Here is a 12,743-nt window from a genome sequence, read left to right on the forward strand (position 1 = left end):
TAAGAACCTGCCTCCTAATATAAGCATTTAGGGCCTTAGCAGTACCAAACGTCGAACAAAACGTAAATATACTCCAAGATGACAATGCTATAATAACACAGAAGATAGCGAACTTCAACTTACTAGACTTACCCCGTTAGTACTAATGGCAACCTATGCTCACTTTCCAGGACGCTTAACTGTAATGTAATCCAAAAAAAACATTTTATGAACATGTTGGGGGAAGGAGCTAGAGTTGGCAAAAGCAGACTGATTTCAACAATTTATTAGTCTATAACTTAGCGATTTAACAAGCTACCAGGAGCAACCGATTTTACAAAGGTCTTACTTGGTAATACTGGAAGACTTACGCTTCTTTCCGTTTTTTTCAGTTTCAGTGAATCAAACATCGATTCTCTTAAGACTCTTAAGCAATGACTCTTTAAAAACGATTCATTGTATGCTAATTGACCTCCAATTAGTTATTATGAACGAAATCTTGATATTCGGATCAAAACGTCAGATATTTGGATCAAAGAAACATAAAAATAATCTAAGAAATGCCCAAAATATGAAAATGCCCGAAACCCAGACTGCCATATATGCAAAACCTAAAAAAAAGACACAAATGATGGACTGCTAAACGGGGCAACAAATCGACAACTGCATAGTTAACAAGGCTACAGTAGTAACAAAACATTGCATTAAGTTTTCCGATCCTACAGTTGGTGCCATGGCCAGCTCAATAGAACGGAAAAATGATCACACAGATTGGACTGCAATTAAAAAAACAACTCAAATTTTTCAATGTGGAAGCTCGGCACATTTTTTGGCTAATCGAAAGCAATTTCCTGTTGTTCCTGCTGAGGCTATAACTATACATAAAAGCAAGGAGCGAGCTTCACTACGCAATACGAATTGTTGATCAATGTGGATCATGCCATTTCAATATATTACCACAATGTTGTGTCTCTTCGCGCTCATCGCGAAGATATTGCTAACGATAAAATTATTTCTTCTCTTAGCTTCTTATGTTTTGTTGAAACCTGGACTCTTCCCCAGGAAGCACGGTATGAAGAATGTAAAACAATGTTTTTAAGCAGTGAGAGAGAGCGAGAGGTAAATAGTTGAAAACAGCTGTTCGTCAGCGCCGTTTTCAAGGCCTGCATGGATACTAAAAATACTATAAATTTGGAAGGCGTTAAGAGATTCCTGACGGCACACTTTTAGTAATCTCGATGCTCCTGGAACAGATTATTAAACGAAAAACATTTCCCAGGTAGACATCGTAGACCATGTTGAATGCCATTGCCAGCTTCATACGTATCGAACCATCTGAGTTCCTTGTACAGGTATTCCAAAAGGCTATCATATTAAGACGTCTGGGAACTTTCCAAGGGTGGCTCGACTGCTGAATACAGGTCAATCGCTATGGGACAAAATTTTTTCTATTACAAGATTTCGAAATGTTGTAATATCTGCAGATCTTCAACGAGCGATGTTCTAGGATCAAATTTTAATGGATAAAACCATTTTTCAGTGAATGATTCTTTAATGGCCAAACAACTTACTCAAATTGATTGCATTTTTTCAGACTCCCGAATTCTAGAACCTCTTATAGCCATCATTATTGTATTTTCCTTAAATATAGCTGGTAAGAAGGTATATTTAAGCTATTTACTTAAGTTTATATTTTATTGTATATAGCGGATTGTAAATTTAAAGTTATAATTTAAATATATTTAAATAACTTTGTCAACGTTTGTAAATTACACTTATCGTTTAGGAATTTTTTTTAGAGTATAAAACATTACCGCCATCCTAAAACTTTTCAAAAACCCAATTACCCCTCGTTTGCAACACTATGACAACATGGATTTATTAAACGAAGATCAACAACATCCAACCTCTCTTCCAATTTTATAAAATGCTCCCATAAGTTTCAAACATATGTAATATATACTGACTTCAGTAAAGCATTTGAATCTTTAAACCATTCTCTTCTTGTTAGGAACTCGATTTGATGGGATTTCCAGTTGATCTTCTTAGTTGGATCTCAAGTTATCTGAATGACAGGACGCAAAGGGTCCTTATCTTATATTCCCATGAGGGTCAGGGACGCCAGAACGACATTCTTCGTCAACCGGACGAAGAAGCTTAGCAAAGTGGGCAGGTAATTTCTGGCTAGTGAATAGGCTCACTGAAAGCGAATTCCTGCTGGCAGAGAAGAGGCCAAATTGGCTGACATGGCGACCGACCTATCCCCTCCTCCTGGTAAGACTAGGAAAATATAGCAAATACATTTGAAGCCGGCTGATTGCAGCTCATCTACGAGACTTTGCCTCTATTAGCTCTTAAGCGACACCACATGCTGCATCCAATAAAATAAGTGGTTGCATCCAGAAAAACAACATGATCACTGATCAGTGATGGATCTGTGATGGACCAGTAATCATTGATCTGGTTGTTCTGCTGAACGCAATCAATGCAAACTTATGAATATCGAAAACCATAACTAATGACTTATAAAAGATTGTGTATACACATGGAGGACAATTACACATGATAAGTGTCATTCTTAACGAAGCAATTTAATGGACCACCACGATTGTGGAATAAGGAGCTGGGTGAACTCAAGAACTCCTTCAAAACTAGTTATGCGTTCAAAAATACAGTATATGAAGCTAAGTGAGAACCCTGGAAAAGTTAGCGTGAATCAATAGAAGTCATTAATGATACGGGAAGACGGAGTAGATTTTTTGCTGAAGGGTATACAAGCCAATCCATAACAAAGAAACCTGACGGTACGTCAACCACGTCAGTTGAGGCATCCCTAAAAGTTCTAACAGACACGCACTTTCCAAGGAATATGCGAGAAAGCTCAGAGTCCGAGAAGTCCTGAAACGAGTAGACACTAAACTAATATACATACTGATATTTATATCGTAAGCCATTTATATAATAAACCCGACAGGGGGCGACATATAAGAACTATAGAATTATTAGCCTAACTTCATTCATTCTTAAAACGACGGACAGTCTAATGGTCATACACAGAAAGGACCTAGCGGAAAGGTCGATCAACTAAGACGGAACTATAAGGAGTGAGTCACGGAATCATTCAACTACGAGAAATACATAGAAGGTGCGTTCAAAAAGGTAAACGCATCCTGGGTTTCTCAATCGGCAAGCAGACTAACTATGATATAGGCAACAAGGAACATAAAATCCTACTGATGAATTACAAAACGCAGGGCGTAAAGAAGCTCTCGAAGAACCTACAGGTTTAATATAGATACGGCCCCAAAAAAGGCTGGACTCCGGAAGTTGTTATGGCAGCAGCCCAATATACAGAATCAGCTCAAATGTAACGACAGACCGTGGATTGCGGGGATAAAAGCGCTAGGACTAAAATATATTTACAGCTATGCTACAGGTGACCAATGCAGTGATCACTCAATGGTGCTATGCAATATATAAAGCTTGCTTAAGCAAGGGCTGTGTCCTTATTCAATAGAGGACCTTTCGGATAGTCTTCCTGCGGAAACCAGGAAAATGAGTCATGTGAGCCCCAAGGATTACAGACCTATAAGTATAATTTTAACTAACCAGAATGCCTACACAAAAGGGAAATCTGTGGAGACGACACTACATTCTTTACTATCCACGATTAAGAAAGCCTTGCGCAATAAGGAGTATACTCTCGGAGTCACAGGTGAATGGGGCATTAAGTTTCCTTTTATAAGAAAACCAGTACAAAATTATTTTTATATATTTATATCTTTCGCCACGCCAAAGTTTATACCCTTGCAGATAAAACAGCGATCACCAGGAATTAATACAATATTAATTATATATATTGCAGATAAAACTGCGATCACTAGAAATTAATACAATATTTATTATATATGTATATTTATTTTAGAAAGCCTGCTTTCATTTCATTCACTTATACATATTATATTTACAGTTTTACATTCACATTTTGGAATTTTTCTCTATATCTAACGATCGTTTGTATGACAGCTTTATGATATAGTCGTCGGATTTTCATAAAATTAAAACCGAAATTCTAGCAAAATATTAAGGGGCTCTATCTCAAATTTAATGAAAATTTTTTGAAAAATAAAAAAGGCTATTATTTTAAATTGTATTAATTTCTCGATCATTCCTATGGCAGCTATATGATATTGTAGTCCGATTTGTATAAAATTTTACACAAAATCGAAAAATAATGGCTTAAATTCAAATTTTATAAAATTCTGTTGAAAACTGAAAAAGTTATAATTTTTTTATATGGTCGGAGGTGACTCCTTCACTGCGTTGCAATCTTTTGACTGAAATAATAATACCCTGCAGGGATATAACAATTTAAAGGTACAAATAAGGCATTACTTTTGTTTATGTGTTGCGATGGCTTGTATGAAAGCTCCCTAATGATTCAGGATGGAGGCCTCTCCAAACCAACCTGACTCAGATCTGAATCCTTAAGGAATGGTACTGAAGGGATATTAACCGGGAAAGCTAAATAAATACAAACACCAAACATAATTTATAAAACTCAAAAATATCAACAAAAATGCGGATTTGAGGTGAGCAACAGTAAATAAAACTGCAAAATAAAAAGATTTCTTTAGAGCAAATTGTTATTTGCCAGGCCACTACGGTCATTCTTCATGACTATCGCATTTACAAGTAACTACTTACATACATATATCATACATACATATATTCATGAAGTTGGTGACCTTCAAAATTATTAGTTAACAATAAAATCTAAGGTCATTAGCAAAAAATATACCATTTGACAAACGGCTTGTTTGGTTTTTTTAATAACATGCTCGTGAAAAAGCCTCTTAACTTACTAACAAACACACTTTGAAAACAAAGTGTTATCGCGTTTCCACTAGTTATCTAATAGATTATTCACATTATACTGTCTTCTCAGTCCGTCCGTGTGAAACAGTTGGGATCTTGCACAGAAGGGAAACTCTGATTCCCACAGATCTACATTTTTATCTTCCATCCAACAACCGCTGAAACCTTCGTGGCTCATCCAAAAATAAACAAAGCTTGTTCAAATGGTTGCTGCGAAATAAGCTAACAACTTTTTCAGGCTTGGCCCTTTATTAAAATGAATTTAATGTCGTGGAATTGGAAATTGTCGAATGGAATAGACCCACAAAATTCAAAATCAAGCAGAATTAGGAAATATATACAGTTTTAGCTAATCAAGATAATTTGGGGCTAGTATACTTTCTACCTTCATATCTCTGCGTTAACCCCAAAATAATTTAAAAAAAATTTTTTTAACACAAGCTTTTCAGTTATTTATTAACATTTTAGCCACCATTTTTTTTAGAATACTCATTATGAAATTGTCTTCCAAGACGTTTTTTTTTTAGATCTATGAAACAATGTCTTATATATTTTTTTTAATTGTCCTGTTGGAACCAATATTTATGTTCCAATCTATATTTTACACCACTTTCTTGCAAATTGTCCGTCAAAATATGTATAAAGACACCTTGGTCCAATACAGGGTCGATAATTGTACATTTTCCTACGCCACTTTCTGCCATACATCCCCGCACCATATTGCAGCTTCTTCCATGCTTTACCGTGCCAACTAAATTTTCTTTATTGAATTCTTCTTCTGCTTTTCTCCACACCAAGACTTTGCCCTTGATTACCTTATTCCAGAAATCTAGGGGCATAGTAATATGCTCATTTGCAAGAGTTAGACGATTCGCCAAAACTGATTACCTTATTCCAGAAATCTAGGGGCTTAGTAATATGATCATTTGCAGAAGTTAGACGATTCGCCTATTGACTTCCAAGATTAGAGGCTTGTTACGAGCGACTCTATTTTGGTATCCAGCCTTTTTAATGACACGGCGTACAGTATCGTCAGAAACAGTTTTCGAGAAATTCTCTGTCATGGACCAAAGTGTTTATATACAATTTTTTAACCCAGAGATATGCGGAATTAATTTTTATGTCTTCAATATTTGCCATCTTTTTTTACATTTTCGTAGCGAATGCTTAAATTCTCAACGACTAGAAGAATTATAGAGCAACCATCGCCAAAACAAATCCATAAAATTTGGATAAACAACGGATGACGAACAAAATTTCCTAAGAAATTTCGGAACGGCAAAACTTTATAGTACGGTATGGAATGGGTAAAACTACGTTTTAAAGCAGTGAGAGAGAGCAAGGGTCATATAGTTTAAAACGGCTGTTTGTCAGCGCCGTTTAAAAGGCCTTTATGGAGACACGAAATTAAAAAGAAAGTTCCATGGTGTTAGGGGCTTCCCGACGCCACACTTTTAGTATTAAAAATTAAAAGATTAAAAATTTTAATAAAACAAGCTGTTTCGACCATTTGCCTCTCGCTCACACTTGCAGCTCCTTTACATATTTTAAATTATGTATCCCGACATAAAAAAAATGTTCGTAAATGATGAGTGTAGAAGCTTAGAAGAGCTGATACAGTTAATATAATTAAAACAGTAAAGGGTTTCTTGTGCACGTAATCCTGATTGCTCTCATACTAAGACGTCTTTGGGACAAATATTAATCCAAAACCAGCCAACAAATGTTGAACGTGTTGTAAAAGAGCCGGGTCAACAAAGTTTGACCTCCAAAAATTCTTAATAACTATTAAAAAGTGCCGTCACACTTCAAAAGAATCAACTTTTTCGCGCTGCAAAACACTTTAAAAATTTCCATACCGCACTAAAGAATGCAATTTTTAATAAAACAGGTTGTTCTCGACCATTGCCTTTCACTCGTACTGTCAGCTCGTTAACTTATTTTAAATTAAAAATCCCGCCATAAAAGTTGTATTGGAGGGGACCGGCTCTATTTGCTGATAAACTCGGATAATTAAAACACGACTATATTTCGAGGTATAACGCAACTTGCGTCGGATTGTAGGTATTTTGGATCTAAATAACATAGAACATAAACCTAGAGGAAGAGAGAGCGTTCGGGACATTTAGAAACAGGTAGAGAAATCACAGTGCCTCTTGAAAATAAGCGCTCTTTTCAAGAATATCAGGAAAGCGATGGCGACTGGCTTCCGTCGTTAGTGCGGCTAGCTCCATCGGAATGGTGGTAGGCCAGGCAGGTGACGCAGTATTTCTTTTCGATGACTGCCTGGAGCCGTTTCTCAGCGCTAAGTCTAAGAAAACGGAGGCACTTCCGTAGAAGATGGTTTCCTTGGCAGACTCGTCATGGGTAGGACAAAATACCTCGGGAACGTATGCTCTTGATGTCGCGGTATGGTACCTAGTAATTGAAGGCAGTAGGAGAATTAGTAACTTGCGAGGAGAACGAGGATATTTTTTGGATCGGTGGTGATACTATCTTTGAACCATCAAGAGGAATCGGAAACTGGGGGATTTGCTTGGATGCAGCAAAGTGTGATGCCGACCGTGGCATGTCGTACAGTTGTGTGCGCTTGTACAATCGTAGATTTTATGACCTTTTGCAAAGCAATTCTGACAGAAGGAAGCTGTTACATATACACAGCGGACGGTTCTATTTTGAAAACAAATCACATATTTTGGATATTGGAATTATCCTCGTTCTAAAGGATTTAAGTATTCGCGTTGACACGTTGGAGATTATCGGTTTGGATGGCTAGAGTCTGATTAAAACATATTATTATTAAAAATATAACTTTTAAACATGATTTTATTTAAAATAAATTTGTTGCCCCAACAATAACATTAAAAAAAAGATTATTTTTTAAATATATAATATTTTAATTTAGAGTATTTATATATGATATATATTTTATATATATAGTGACATATTCACAAATTCCGTTATGTTCCAAGAAATATGAATCTGCAGCGTAGGCGATCCCACGCTGAACCAATGTAAACAATCCACATCCGGAGCAGGCAATGCTGCTTCTCAATAACATATATAATTCTTCAATCAATATCCATCATTTGAATAAAGACGTGAAGCGGAATATTCGTTTTATTAATTCAACTTAGCGATGTCCTTAGTCAACTGACGGGACATTAGTTCGACTCACAAAACAGAAACACTTCACTGGCGCAGTCGGTAGGATACAAAAAGTATCCGAAAAAAAGAACCCCGAGTGAAAAATAAATTACATTTTATAATTCAGTTCTCGAACAATAATTACGCAAAACGTTTTAAAACATTTCAACTTGGATTATAATTCCAATTCGGTTGTCCAACAAAAAGTGGAAGAACAAAACAAAACAAAAACACAATAAGTCCAACGGCACCTAAAAGATAATAACAGCAAAATTGGCCTACCCTTAGATCGAGACTAGTTGCAGAATTTAAACCCCAAACACCGAACTAGAAACTACTGGAGAACTTCAGGGAGACACCTTACAAGGGAAATCTGAGAGCATTCTGCGAAGAAGCAGAAAGATGACGTCAAGTACTAATTTCGAAATTGCATCTAGAAGGTAACCAGCCAGATTTTCTTATTTATATTCAGGCGATTAAAGATTCCATTAAAATATTGATCAGAAAATTACCAATACAATTATTCATTATTTTGGCTCATCATGACATTGAAGACTTAAGATCATTAATAACTATCGCACAAAATGAGCTAATATATGAAGAACATGTTAATTTTGAATTAAATAAAATTCCAGAAAATCGTAATAAAAACTCAAACCCTAATCAGAATTCTAAACCACACAAATTCAATACAAATACACAAACCCAACATCGACCAAGTTACCCACAATATTATCAACCATTCCAACCTAATTTTAATCAATACACGCAATCATTTAGACCCTCCTATACAAAACAGATACCTTACAACCAAACTATGTGGCCAAATCATTTCGGACCCAACCAATACATGAACACACAACCATTTACTCACAAAAATCCTTTTCCACAATATTCCAATAAAATTCAAAATCCTCAAACAGCATATTTTAAAGGAAATACATACCCTCAACAACAACAACCCTCTACATCTAAAAATACTAACTTCCCGGTTACCAAACGACTAAGACCATCGGACAGTGAACAAACCAAAATGTCTATTGACGAATTGAGATTTCAAGACGCACACGAACACGAATACGAAGAAATACAACCTAATTATTATGAACAACAGTATTATGACCACAATCAATACCATAGGTTGATTAATGAACAACAACAGCAACAACAGGTCCAATACACCCAAAATAAAGATGAACAAAATCTATATAGCTCAAAACCAAATGGTTAACAGCCCCGGACAACACCAATATATACAAATAGCATACAAAGGTTGCACATACAATTGCCTTATAGACACAGGATCCACAATAAATATGATCAATAAAAATATATTTTGTCTTCCTATTCAAAATTTTATATGCGAAGTTTTGACATCAAATGGCCCTATTACATTGAACAATTTAATTATGTTACCCAGCAATAGTATTTTTAAAACAACTGAACCATTTTATGTACACAATTTTTCTAATAATTATGATATACTAATTGGCAGAAAATTGTTGAAAAATGCACAATCAATTATAAATTACAAAAATAGCACAGTTACCCTTTTTGATAAAACATATAAATTAATAACTTCAAAATAAGAAAAGAACCAAAATGTTTATATCCAAAAGCCAATAGAACCAATTAAAAAATCACCTCAGGAATCAACAAAAAAAATTGATTTTGGATTATTTCGATTAGATCACCTGAATCAGGAGGAAACTTCAAGGTTGAAAGGTTTATTAAATATATTCAAAAATCTTCAATATGAAGAAGGAGACAATCTAACATTTACAAATACCATTAAACACGTACTAAATACAACACATAACTCCCCAATTTATTCAAAACAGTACCCACTTGCTCAAGCGCACGAAATTGAAGTCGATAACCAAGTACAGGAAATGCTTAATCAGGGATTAATTAGGGAAATTAATTCACCATACAATACTCCTACCTGGGTAGTACCCAAAAAACCTGATGCATCTGGAAAAATTAAGTATAGAGTAGTAATTGATTATAGAAAGCTAAATGAAATAACTATTCCCGACAGATATCCAATACCAAACATGGACGAAATCCTTGGTAAACTAGGTAAATGCCAATATTTTACAACTATCGATTTGGCAAAGGGATTTCATCAAATAGAAATGGACTCAGAAGCAATACCTAAAACTGCATTCTCCACCAAAAGCGGTCATTACGAATACCTTCGAATGCCATTTGGCCTTAGAAATGCACCTGCTACTTTTCAAAGGTGTATGAATAATATCCTTCGACCGTTGCTCAATAAACACTGTTTAGTGTATTTAGATGACATCATAATTTTTTCCACATCCCTTACCGAACATTTGAATTCATTACAGCTAGTTTTTTCCAAACTTGCAGAAGCAAATTTAAAGTTACAGTTAGATAAATGTGAATTTAAAAAAAAGGAAGCTAGTTTTCTTGGTCACATCGTAACCCCCAATGGTATAAAACCAAACCCCCTTAAAGTTAAAGCCATAGTTTCATATCCAATTCCAACAAAAGTAAAAGAGATCAGAGCTTTCCTTGGATTAACCGGTTATTATCGTAAATTTATCCCAAACTACGCAGACATAGCAAAACCAATGACCAAATGTTTAAAAAAAGGAGCAAAAATAGATACACAAAATATCGACTACATAGAAGCATTCAAAAAACTTAAAACATTAATAATTAGAGAACCAATTCTCCAATTACCCGATTTCGAAAAAAAATCACTTTAACCACAGATGCCAGTAATCTAGCCCTTGGAGCCGTACTTTCTCAAAATGGTCATCCTATATCCTTTATTAGCAGAACACTTAATGAACATGAATTAAATTACAGTGCTATCGAAAAGGAATTACTTGCTATTGTTTGGGCCACTAAAACTTTTCGACATTACTAGGACGACATTTTCTCATTGCTAGTGACCATCAACATCTTAGATGGCTGCATACTTTAAAAGAACCAAATGCCAAGTTACAAAGATGGAAAGCCAAGTTAAACGAATACCAATTTAAAATCGACTATATTAAAGGGAAAGAAAATTCAGTTGTCGATGCATTATCAAGAATTAAAATTGAAGAAAATCAGCATAGTGAAGTTACTCAACATAGTGCAGAAGAAGATAATAGTAACCTAATTCATTTAACAGAACAACCAATAAACTATTTCAAAAAACAAATAATTTTCATTAAATCCGATATTCATTGGCTTTGCCTCTACTGTCAAGAGCTGACGTCTACTTCTCCAAACTCTAAACAAAAAAAAAAAAAAAAAAAATAATAAAATAATAAATTCAACTATAAACACAAAACAAAACAAATCAGTGGTTGCTGATAAGCATCAAGAAAGTGTTGTTGTTACCATGAACGACGACGAAGACGACAAAAAGGTTTGGAGCTGGCAGAGTGTAAAACCGAAACCCAAGGCAATCAAGAGACCAAATCAAGACTCTCCAATATTGCTAAAGAAAAAAATCGCTCTGGACTTTGCTCCCAGCACCAGCACCAATCAATTCTCTCTCCTAAGCGACAGCACGCCAAATAACGGAAATGAAGACGAAACTGAAACACTGGATATAATAACTGAAGACACCTTAGATGAATCTGCCAAGCCACCACCTATATTCCTATCTGAAGTCAACGATATTAAAGGAATGCTAGCTTATCTCGAGTCTAAAACTAAAAAAGAGCTCTTCTTTTATAAAGTACAACGCGATGGTCATGTGAGAGTAATGGTAAAGACCATTGAAGAATACAGGAAACTTGTTAAAACCCTTACTACAGACCTTGTCAAATTCCACACATACCAGCTTAAACAAGAAAGGGCATTCAGAGTCGTTATTAAGAACTTGCACTTCTCTACGGATATCGATTTAATTAAACAAGATGTACAGTCCAAAGGCCACACTGTAAGAAACATTAGCAATATCAAAAGTCGTGTAACTAAAGAGCCATTGAATCTGTTCTTCTTAGATATTGAGCCCAACAATAAGAACTTAGACATTTACAAAGTTAAATATATTGGTAACGCTGTTGTTAACATAGAACCTCCCCGCAAAACTAAAGAGATCGTTCAGTGCTATCGATGCCAGGAATTTGGACACACAAAGTCATATTGTGCCAAAACTCACAGGTGCGTGAAATGTTCTTCTAACCACCCCAGCAACATTTGTCCAAAAGATAAAGAGCAACCAGCAAAATGTGCCAACTGCAAAGAAGATCATGCTGCTAGCTACAAAGGGTGCAAAGTCTATCAGGAACTTATATCAAAAAAATTTGTAAGCGGACTCAACCACCTGAAAAACACCAAAGATAACAATAATAAAAATGACCTTGGTACATCTCAATCATTTGCTCCGTTTAGTAATTCGACACAACAACCCAAAGACTTCCAATCATACGCTCAAGTTGCTGCAGGAAATAGCGTCTCGAACGCGTCTCTAGAAAAAATAGAACAGCTTCTAGAGAAACAATTCGAGCTAACAAATAATTTACTTAACATGATAATGTTACTTGTAAATAAGTTATGCAAGTAAATCTAAACTTAGGAATATGGAATGCCAACGGGCTTTCCAATCATTTAAATGAAATAACTTTATTTTTAAAAACAAATGCCATCGACGTCATGCTCATTTCAGAAACACACTTCACTAGCAAATCTTATTTTCAAATTACTGGATACGATACAGTAAGAGCTGACCATCCGTCAGATAGAGCTCATGGAGGTGCCGCAATTAT

The 12,743-nt window shown here is 35.3% G+C and overlaps 1 protein-coding gene and 1 long non-coding RNA gene across 35 annotated transcripts in view; one reads left to right on the forward strand and one right to left on the reverse strand.

The window, feature by feature from the left end:
* Nucleotides 1–4,917, reverse strand: part of LOC110177636 (chromatin remodeler ATRX homolog) — a 597,323-nt gene extending 592,406 nt beyond the window's left edge. For 20 of the 34 annotated variants that reach the window (XR_015273279.1, XR_015273290.1, XR_015273287.1 and 17 more), the window contains exon 1: nucleotides 4,706–4,871. The gene's annotated coding sequence lies outside the window, so the exon portion shown is untranslated. Of the gene's footprint in view, nucleotides 1–132; nucleotides 175–4,686 lie in introns of those variants that run through there. The other 14 variants (XR_015273298.1, XM_086840167.1, XM_020943797.2 and 11 more) reach the window with 10 other exon arrangements.
* Nucleotides 4,918–4,952: 35 nt separating this feature from the next.
* On the forward strand, nucleotides 4,953–12,352 carry LOC147644828 (uncharacterized). The gene is made up of 2 exons (XR_015273326.1): nucleotides 4,953–11,914; nucleotides 11,979–12,352. It is a non-coding gene; the product is annotated as an uncharacterized LOC147644828 (long non-coding RNA).
* The last annotated feature ends 391 nt before the right edge of the window (nucleotides 12,353–12,743 follow it).

Source organism: Drosophila serrata, unplaced genomic scaffold, assembly GCF_035046125.1.
Source record: "Drosophila serrata isolate PLE 108 unplaced genomic scaffold, ASM3504612v1 contig_88, whole genome shotgun sequence".
In the NCBI taxonomy this organism is placed as follows: Eukaryota; Metazoa; Arthropoda; class Insecta; order Diptera; family Drosophilidae; genus Drosophila; species Drosophila serrata.